The sequence below is a fragment of the Heterocephalus glaber genome, unplaced genomic scaffold (assembly GCF_053883595.1).
Source record: "Heterocephalus glaber isolate CG9 unplaced genomic scaffold, H.glaber_assembly_v1.0 deba00001504, whole genome shotgun sequence".
In the NCBI taxonomy this organism is placed as follows: Eukaryota; Metazoa; Chordata; class Mammalia; order Rodentia; family Bathyergidae; genus Heterocephalus; species Heterocephalus glaber.
In genome coordinates, this window is record NW_028258324.1 from 14338419 (window position 1) to 14349056 (window position 10638).

At 38.8% G+C, this 10638-nt stretch overlaps 1 pseudogene; it reads left to right on the plus strand.

Annotated features, from left to right (window-relative positions):
• The first annotated feature begins 3666 nt into the window (after window positions 1-3666).
• On the plus strand, window positions 3667-4274 carry LOC101705798 (rho-related GTP-binding protein RhoQ pseudogene; annotated as a pseudogene).
• The last annotated feature ends 6364 nt before the right edge of the window (window positions 4275-10638 follow it).

Genomic DNA, 10638 nt, shown 5'->3' on the forward strand with positions numbered 1-10638 from the left:
ACAATTCCTAAAAGGCTTTTCCAAAAAGCATTTTTTTTCTGCTAGACATTAACCACAAAAGAACTAATTCTAAAGCAAAATAAAAAAGACATGTATGTGAAAACGGCTCAGGACCATGAAATAGATGCTGATTATAAATATGGGCTCCAGGCATTATGAAAAAAGGCAGCTCTAAATTTTCAAAGAACAAAGAAAAAGCAAGAGATTTTTTTAAGTATCAAAAGAACTTTCAGGTTATAATTAGTATAATTGACTAACCTTTTTAAAGGTAAAAATGAATTTCTAAAGCCTGTGGCATTCATGTAATTGTAGAATACTGTTAAGTCTAGGAAACCATCTCTGTCAACTTCCTTGCTTCCCAGATGTGAAAACAAAAAGTTCCATGACTTTCCCAATGTCATAAGAAAAATGTGGCTTCCAGGATTACAATCTGGACTCTGGATGTTCTTCATCTGAGTCAGGATGAAAGAAATATAGATAGGTAGAAAGGTGACCCCCCCCAAAATTTTTTAAATGGTACTTCTAAGAAGAGTGCAATTTCCAGGACACCATCAAAGTTACCCACAGCTATCCATATCAACATTCCCTAGGTTAATTCATGCTTCTTTCCTTTCAGACCCATCACACCCTAAATTCCTTAAATCCATAAATTAGCTTAGTTGAGAAAATAAAGAGCAGGAACTTGATTTTTAAAATAAAGGAACAATAGAGAAAATTCAAAGAATGCTTAAATTATCCTCTAAAAAAAAACCTGGGCTCCTACCTTTCACCTGTAAGATAGGCTATTACGGAAGAGGCATCTTTTCCGTAGGTTTCCACCAACTGGAGAGAAACAGAAATGTTCTCAGTTCCAGGAAAAAATGCTGTCTCTTGAGGGCCAGCACTCTATTTCTTTGACTGTGTACTTTTAAAATTCTGCTTTATTATGCTCTTACTGACACCTTCTGAAAAGTGTTCTTTTTCTACAATGGAAGTCAGCAAAACTATAACCTGTTTCACAGGTGGGGTGAATCCAGCTTCCCCACCTCTGCTTTGAGGACCTCCTCAGAACCTGTCATTAGAGTAGGAGCTGCTTTCACCAGGAGGCAGCAGTCTTCAGATTACTTGGTGTCTGTGGAGGTGGTGATAATAATGATCATTATGACTTGGGCTTAGTTTGTTACCCCAGGACATGTATTAGAGGCTTGGTGCTCAGTGTGGCAGTGTTAAGGTGGTAGACCTTCAAGAGGTGGGGCCTGATTGGAGGTCTTTAGACCGTCAAAAGGGATTATAGGCCCTACCCCAGTCATTCTCTGACTTCCTATCTGGTACTGTGACTTTTTTCTAACAATGCAATCTGCCAAGGGGTGATGCAGCCAAGAGAAATCCTTCTCCAGAAGCTATGCCACACCATTTGGAACTCCAGCCTCCAAAACTATAAGCTAAATAAATCTCTTTGCTTTACAAGTTAGCCTGTCATGAGTGTTTCATTATGGGAGGTGGAAAGCTGACACAGTCCTGGTAGTGGCGGTGATGAGGTGGTGATAATAGTGGTAGTGGTGGAGGTAGAGGTAGGTGGTGGTGATGAAGATGGAGATGGTGGTAGTGTATGTATGTGTACTGGGTTTGGAGAATAGGTGGGTAGCTCATGGTCAGCTCAAAGGCATCTCATCCAAAGCTGAGATTCAATTAGGACTGGATACAATCTAAGCTGTTGTTGGAAAAAAAGTTGTGAGGAAAAAAGGTTGCGGCAAGTATACACAAGTCAATTGGATCTGTATATAAACTAAATGAAAGAAAATAGAAACAGTACAGCAACTGAGAGTACAGGGTCCTTCAGATCTTTCAGTGTGGGATGGTCATACCTGTTGGATATTTCCAGGCCAGGGAAAAGCTCCCACGGGGAGGCTCCTTGAATGGAGGTACAGGTTGTAAAGCCTGTCAACTTTTGTTTTTACTTGTTTGTTTTCCCATGCTGAGGATTGAACCAAGGCCTTGCATATGCTAGACAAGCACTCTATCACTGAGCTGCACCCCCAGCCCTAACTTTTGTTGATTGTCTTTTCTGTACAAGGACCTCAGCTATCCCTTGGCAACATGTGAGTAGGAAAGCAAAGTTGGCCACAGTCTGACCTGCTTTCTCCCCCAGTTTTAAAGGTTTGAGGGGATTTGTTATGTTTTGCTTTTTAATCACAAGAGAGCTGCCTGACTGAATAAGATGATTTATGCGTCCTGCTCAACCACGGGTGGTGGTGTAGGGTGGGAAAACACAGCTTATCTCTTGCTTTGAAGTCCATATGTCACTAAAAAGTGCTTGTGTAACTTTGTGGCCCACAGTGCCACCATGTGGAAGGCACCTGTCAACTGGTCCTTGCACAAAGTAAAACTGAAGTGGTAGCAGTGGTTAAGCCAACCTATCACCTCTGGTCAGGGAGCACAGAGAACTCCTCCATAAGGTCCTTGTGCCCAATTGATCTTAGAGCTCAGTGGATCCTCAGTCATCAGCTATCAGGCCAGTGTCAACATGGACGTGGAGAAACAGGAACCCTGTGCACTGACGGTGAGAATGTAAAATGGCAGAGAATGTAAAACTACAGAAAACACTATAACAGTCCCTCAAAAAACAAAAGCATATATTGCCATATTATCCAGCAATTCCAATTCTGAATATATATCAAAAAGAATTGAAAGTAGAATCTCAAGGAGATATTCACACCTATGTTTATAACAGCACTATTCACAACTGAAAATTGGATGCAACCCAGGCATCTGTGACAGATGAATGAATGAATAAATGAATGAATGAAATGTGATATATATATAATATATATATGTATATTCAGCCTTATCAAGGAAGAAAATTGTGCTACAACGTGAGTGAAACTTGAGGACATAATGCTAAATAAGCCAATCACAAAATACTTTATGCAAATACTTTATAATACCACTTCTATGAAGTACCAACCATATTCAAATTCAAAGACAGAAAGTACAAGGATAGTTACCTTGTAGGCTAGGTGGGAAGGAATGAAGTGTTGTTTAATGGATACAGATAGAGTTTCAGCTGAAGAAAATGAAAAAGTTCTGGAGATTGTTGAGATTGGATGCACAGCAATGTTACTATACTTAACACTACTGAACAATACACTTAGAAACACTGGTAAGTTTTTGTGGGGGGTTACCACAATTAAAAATAAAATTATATTTTGTTTTGTTTTGTTTTTTGAGACAGGGTCTCACTATGTAGCCCAGGCTGGCCTTGAACTCTTGGCAATCCTCCTGCCTCAGCCTCCCAATCCTGGGGTCACAGGTGTTTGCCACCATGCCCAGTTTAAAACCATATTTTTTTAAAATAGTATAGGAAGTTGCTGTCTCCCCCGGGGCCGGCCGGTCTTATGATCCGGCGGAGCCTCCCTGGGAGGCCGGGCCACTGAGAGGGCGCGGGCGCCGGGCGCCGGGCGACGGGGACAGCGGGGACCCCGGCGGCAGCGACCCAGGCGGAGGAGACGGCGGCTGCTCCCCGGACCCGTCGCCCCCTCCCCTCCCCTCCCCTCCGACGGGGGGCGCCACTGCATGGAGCCGGGTGGGGGGGCGGCGGCGCCCCCCACCCCCACTCGGGCACGCTGGTACTGAGCCCGGATGGCGCGGGGACGCGGGGACCAAGCCCCGAGGCCGGCCAGCCGCTGCATGGCTCACGGGCCCGGGGCGCTGAAGCTCAAGTGCCTGGTGGTGGGCGACTGGGCGGTGGGTAAGACGTGGCCAACGCCGCCTTCCCCGAGGAGTACTGCCCACCGTCTTTGACCACTAGGCTGTCAGCGTCATTGTGGGGTGCAAGCAGTACCTCCTGGGACTCTATGGCACGGTGGGACAGACTATGATCGTCTGAGGCCTTTATCCTATCCAATGACTGATGTCTTCCTCATATGCTTCTCTGTGGTCAGTCCAGCCTCGTTTCAAAATGTGAAAGAAGAGTGTGTCCCGGAACTTAAGGAATATGTACCAAATGTACCTTTTTATTAATAGGAACTCAGATTGATCTCCAAGATGACCCCAAAACTTTAGCAAGACTGAATGACATGAAAGAAATACCTATAAGTGAGGAACAAGGACAGAAACTAGCAAAAGAGATAGGAACATGCTGCTATGTGGAATGTTCAGCTTTAACCCAGAAGGGATTGAAGACTGTTTTTGATGAGGCTATCATAGCCATTTTAACTCCAAAGAAACATACAGTTAAAAAAAGAATAGGATCAAGGTGTATAAGCTGTTGTTTGATTACGTGAAAAACAACTTCAGTGGCCAAGAAAACTGTCAGTTTCTCTCAGAAAGTATACGAAATGCTATAGCAATACCCAGACCTCTTACAATGAAACAGTTTCAAACTTGAAAGAAAACAAAAACCTGTCCCTAGAATTCTATAAAGTTCATTAAGAATGTTCCTTAAAGGTCTAAGAAGCAGCAAACAGAATCTGAAGCCACAATCTATTATAAATACTTTATTTCAACTAGAGGGTACAGTCTCTCAGGGTTTTCATAGTTTAAAAAGCTACAGTCACATCATGTTGAAACTACATTAAAAAAAAAAAAAGGTGCTGTAAATGGATCTTCTTGGCTTTGACCATATTCATTTCTGCACAGCCCTCATGGAATCTGCACAAAGAAATATCTTCTCCCTTTGCTCCAGCTAATTGTTCTTGTATGTAAGTTGCTTTCTATTCCAGTATACCCAGAGTGGTGAAATAACAAGGCCAGCCACGTAGCCAAAGGTTGCTCCAAGCGTACAGGAGATGGGCCATACCTGAAGAGAGAATGTATGAGATGAAAAGCGAACAAACATTCATTATTACCTGAGCACAAGTTGAATGTAAACTAAATATTTCTATATTAAAGCTTAACATGCTTTCTTAAAGAATGCCAAAAGTGTAATAAGGTCATAACTGCATTTATCAACACTAAAAATGTACACATTTTAATGTGCATTAAACTGTAACAAGTCTTCTGACAATTGTAGATTTAGTTTGATGCTCCCCAAATTGCATGAGATACATGCTAAATTACAAATTAAAATTTTGGGTCAGACTTTGCCATAATCATGGACTCTATTTAGCTGTCTGCATTAGCTGGTAATTTTTTTAAAATTCCCACATTGGCTGTGTACATCAAATGAAATGAGTACTGTGTATGCTGACTAAAACACAAGAGAATGTTGATTTATGTTAAAGAGGCAAGACCTAGAATCTAAGCATGTTACATGGAATTTAAAACAGAGCAGCTGCTTCTGTAATAAAACTGTTGTCACCTTTCAGATACAGATATTGCAACTATAGAAGAAGTTATAGAACCACAGTTTATGTACACACTCAGAATCTAAGTTAAACAGAATACTACTGGCTTCCAAATACCTATTCTCTCCAGTTGTGTTACATTTCACAATATTCCATTAAGCCAGAAGTAGATAATGTTGATTTAATTAATCCTGGGGCAGTACGTATTTGTCCCAAGGTGAAAGGCTCTACTTAAAAAGAAAAAAATTGGAAACAAATTTTTCATGTTCATCTGTAAAGCTCATGTGGTGCTGCAGCCATTTCTCATCATCATCTGAGGGAAGAGACCTTAGGACTGTGTTAGAGCTGAACGTTCTTAACGACTGGTCCTGTTACCTAATTTACCTTCGTTTGGTCTGCTGTGGATCTGCCATGTTCCAGATGCCACACAACACATAGTAGTGCTAGACAAAGTGTGAACCACATAATGCAGTTTAGAGATGCATAATCTAATCCAAAATTTCCCCTAGCCTTCCTTACATTTAACTTGCTGTTGCCTAAATTATGATATGGTTTTGGTAGGCTTCTGTTAATTTTCGTGATTTGTACTTACAGCTATGTGTATTGCACAGATTGGGTGATGGAACACTAAACATTTATACTTGAAAGTGACAGCCTTAAATGCTTATATCAGTCACCAAAAAAATTAATTAATTAATTAAAATTTTAAAAATTAAAATAGTACATATTTGGGTTGCTTCCCTCCTTTGGCTATTGTGAATAATGGTGCTGTGAACATGGGTGTACAAATATTGTTTGAAGCCCTACTTTCAATTCTTTGACTAGATAACCAGAAATGGAATTACTGGCTGTATTGCTGGAATTTTACTTTTAATTTTTTAGTGTATTATTTTTTCTATTTAATTGACACATAATAATTATACATATTTATGAGATGCAGTGTGATTATTTCAATACATGTATATAAAAGGAAATAATGAAATGAAGGTAATTAGCATTTCCATCACTTCAATTTTTTATCATTCCTTCATGTTTCATTACCGGTAAATGGATAAAAAATGTGATATATTAATATAGATATCAGCCTGAAAAAGAAGGAAATTCTTTCCCATGGTCCAATGTAGATGGACCTTGGGAACATCATACTAAGTGAAATAAGCTAGTCATGAAAGGACAAATATGGCAGAATTCCATTTATACAAAGTTCTTAAAAGTCATACTCACAGGTATAAAAAATAGAAGAGTAGTTTCTGGGGCTGAGGAGTGTAGGGTGTGAGGTGTCACTGCTTAATAGGTACAGAGTTTCAGTTTAGAATGATTTAAAAAATCTGGATATGGATGGTGGTGATGATTGAACAATGTGAGTATACTCAGTATCACAGAACTGTGCCCTTAAAAATGGCTAAAATGGTTATTTCAATATTATGTATATTCTAATATAATAAAAATGAGAAACCTGGGGCCAGGGATTTAGCTCAGTGGTTTCGCCGCCTGCTGTGCAAGTGCAAGGACCCGAGTTCGATCCCCAGTACCAAAAAAAAAAAATGAGAAACCTAAAATAAGAAAACAGTGCAATGCTAGTGCTAACATAATCATGTTAATGAAAAAATAAAAATTCCAGAAACATAGTATTACATTTGACAAAGAAGAAATATTTTTTAAAGTGAAAAAAGGTAGATGGTCATGTATGCTGTTGAAATAACTGACTGTAAAAATAAAAAATAAAATTGATCCCGACCTTGCAGCTAACACCTTCCCTCCAAAAATCCAAATATATTAAATATGCAATTTTAATATGTATATGCCTTAAAGTTGAGAATGTCTTCCTAATAAGACACTAAAAGCATACATTATGAAGTAAAACATGGGTTAATTAGACCCCTAAAATGTAAGGCCTCACTATAGCAAAGAACGCCATGAATGAAATTAAAGGCAACTGACCAACCAGAAAAAAGAAAAGGCAACATATATGGCAGAGGATTAATATTTTCAACATATAAAGAAGACTTCAAAGCATAAGACACAACTAATAACAATGTAATCTCTAAAAAGTAAAATAAAGCCTTCAGTAACCTAATGACAGAAAGGAACTATTCCAAGTAAAATTAAAATATAATAATTTAATTGGTCATACCTTGTGGGATAGACCGTAAGGACAAGAACAATCCCCAAAAATAAATAATAAATTTCAAATTGTATTTTACTATGGGCAGTAGAGTTGGTATTGTCATTCTAAGACTGTTATTTTGATGTAAAGAGCCAGGATTTTTGGTGTGGAAGAAAAGAGATAAAGATGTTAGATCAAAGAGGTAAAATAATTCTAGAGTCATGATTTTGAATGGAAAATATGAATGCATGCAGTATGGATGCATAATGTATTTTTAATGGTATTTCCTATCTCTGTGTACTGGAAGGGCTTAGAAACAATGAGTGCAGTATCAATTAGTACCTTGTGCATCTAGCTGTACCTAAAATATAATTTTCTTCTAAAAGGAAGCAGGATTCCCCAGATAAATTACTAATTTCAGGTTTAGGGCAAGAAATGTAGAAGAAGAGCTTGGAAGAGATTCCATTCCATGGGCCCAGGGTTTAGCTCAGTGGTGCCGTGCCTGCCTCTCCTGAGTTCAATCCCCAGTACTGAGGGGGGAAAAAAAAAGAGAGAGAGAGATTGCATTCCAAATAATAAGGAAGCTACTAAGGATGTGTTGAAAGGGTGCAGGAAGCAATTTGAAGAGATGCTTATTGGTCAGTACAGGACAATCTCAGTCCTAACTACAATGGATTTAAACAAACAAATACATTTAAATATATGAGGTCATATTGAGGATTTTGAGAAACCAACTTGTTGTTTTGAGGGGAAAAAAAAGAAAAAAGAATCAAGCCCTTACCTGCCTTACCTATATGAACTGTAGGTTTTCAGCTAGTAAAGATCAAGGGAATGACAGATTAAAAATATCACAATTTTTGAAATCTCTAATCAGTAGATATATTTAGCAATGTTCAGCATTGTCTGTCATCAATGCCACCTTCAACATCATTAGAAGAGAAAGCCAGATGTCCTCTACCTCCTAATAGAAATCCACACCACCACGTGTAGTATTGCTAAAGAAAAAAAAGCTGAATCTGATCAAATATTTAGATCTAACAACAAATTTAGTGATGGTTCAGAGGAAAGAGGAATACATACATTAAACACCAACATAGTAATCAATCAGTAAACTCCAGATGTGGGAGAGAATCTGATTTCTTCTGCAACAACAAAAACGTAGGAAAAAAGAGAGGGAAGGAAAGAAGGAAAGAGGTAAATGAAAATGGAATCTGTAGATTAAAAGAGACAGATGTATAGAAAAATAGAGAAATTAGATAATATTAGAATTAGAAATATCCAATAATGTTTAGAAAATTTTACTGGCTTCTGTTGGGTGTAATGTAGTACAATGGTTATTTTTGAAAGGGTAATATCTTTTATAGATACATAGACAAATATCTGTAGATGTAATGATGATTATTTAGGAGAGGATTAATTGGGAGAGGACCACAAGAAACAAGATTGTTAAAGTTGAGCAGTAGGGACATCAAGATAATTATAAAAGTCTATTTTTATATATACTTGACATTTTCCACAGCAACAAAGAAAAGTTAATTACATCAACTAACAAAGGGAAAGGGAGGGGCTAAGAATATAATTAGGCAACTCATGAAAGAAGAAATAGAAATAATAAATATGAAAAAAGAATTCCACTTTAGAAGAAATCCAAAGAGTGAAAAATCACATTGCCAAACATTGAAAGATGAATGATATCCATGGTGACAAGAAAATATAAAAATGAGCTCTCTTGTGCGCTGCAAACACTAAACTGGCTCAAGTTTTCTGGAGAACATTTGGTAGTAGATAACAAAAGTACATGGGGCTGGGAGCCAGGGCTCCAGGGCCAGGCTGCCAACTGGCTGTCACAGCCAATGCACCACTTACTTGTGGCAGGACTTAAAGCAAGCTCCTTAACTTGCGTCTCAATTCCTAGTCCGTAAAATGCATGTAACAGTGGCATCTATCTCAAAAGGTTGCTGGGAGGTTAAATCAGTTAATTTCATGAGGAACTTGGATCACATCCTGGAGTGCTATCTTTCATTTATTGGTCCAGCAATGTCACTTTTAAGCATTTATTCTAATAAAATTTTAATTAAATACACAAAGATATATATACAGATTTTTAAATAACTTCACGATTTATAAAAGGCAACAAGTAGAAATGACTAATTAAATAAATTTTTGTAATCTTTGCCTATGTGGCTGTTAAATATAATTATGCTGATGTGTATGTATTAATCTAAGGACATTTGTAATCTCTTTGCAAGGAGGAAAATCAAGCTAGAGAGATAAGGAGGATTTTTTTTTATTGGTGCATACACATCTAGATGTTAACAGTAGTTAATTCTGAATTTAGAAATTATTCATTTATTTTCTTTTTGATTATAGTTTCTAATTTTTCTACATAATTCTGATTGTATAATTTTAAAATAATCTGTTACATATGTTCCTCAGTTCTTACAAATATTGCTGCAATATTTAATTTTAGCTACCAATTTTAAGGGATTAAGAGATACCAAGCTGGCAAAGCATTATTTTAGGGTATCTCTGTGTTTCCAGCAGAAACTGGTATTTGAATCAATAAAATGACTAAGGAAGATCCATCCTCACTCAGTGTGGGCAGGTATCACCTAATTGGCTGATGGTTCAGGTAGAACAAAAAGGTAAAGAATCCAGACTCTCTCTGTCTCTCTCCCTCCCTACCTCTCCCTCTCTCTCCCCACCCCCTCTCTCTTTAATATCTTTCTTCTCTTGTCCTTTGATGTCAGAACTCCAGGATTTTGGCCTTTGGGCTCTAAGAGAGGTACCGGTAACCCTCCTGGGCCTCAGATCTCACCCTTAGGCTGACAGTTGCACCACAGGCTCTCCTGGTTCTCATCTTCAGAACTGGCCAGAGCCACACTGTTGTCTTCCTTGGATCACAGACTTTCGGATGACCTATCACAGGACTTCTCGGTCTCCGAAAGTGTCCCACAGATGCATGGGAAGCCTGGAGCAATTACTCACCAACACCCATTCCACCGTGGTCATGAGCTGTCCTGGAACATCAGCCCTCCCACACGATCAGGCTGCACCTCCAAGTAATCATGCCACTGTCTACAGGTCAGACATAACCCTGAGGCCAAAACGCAGATGCCAGGGCAGTTGTGTGATTATAGGAGGCTGGCTGTGGAGCAATGCTCAGAGCTGGGAGGCATCAGGATGTGATGGGAAGACCAGACTGGGGCAGCACAAGCATCTCTTACCCAGACCCAGTAAATAAGAAAATGTGACTTTGCTGGTAGA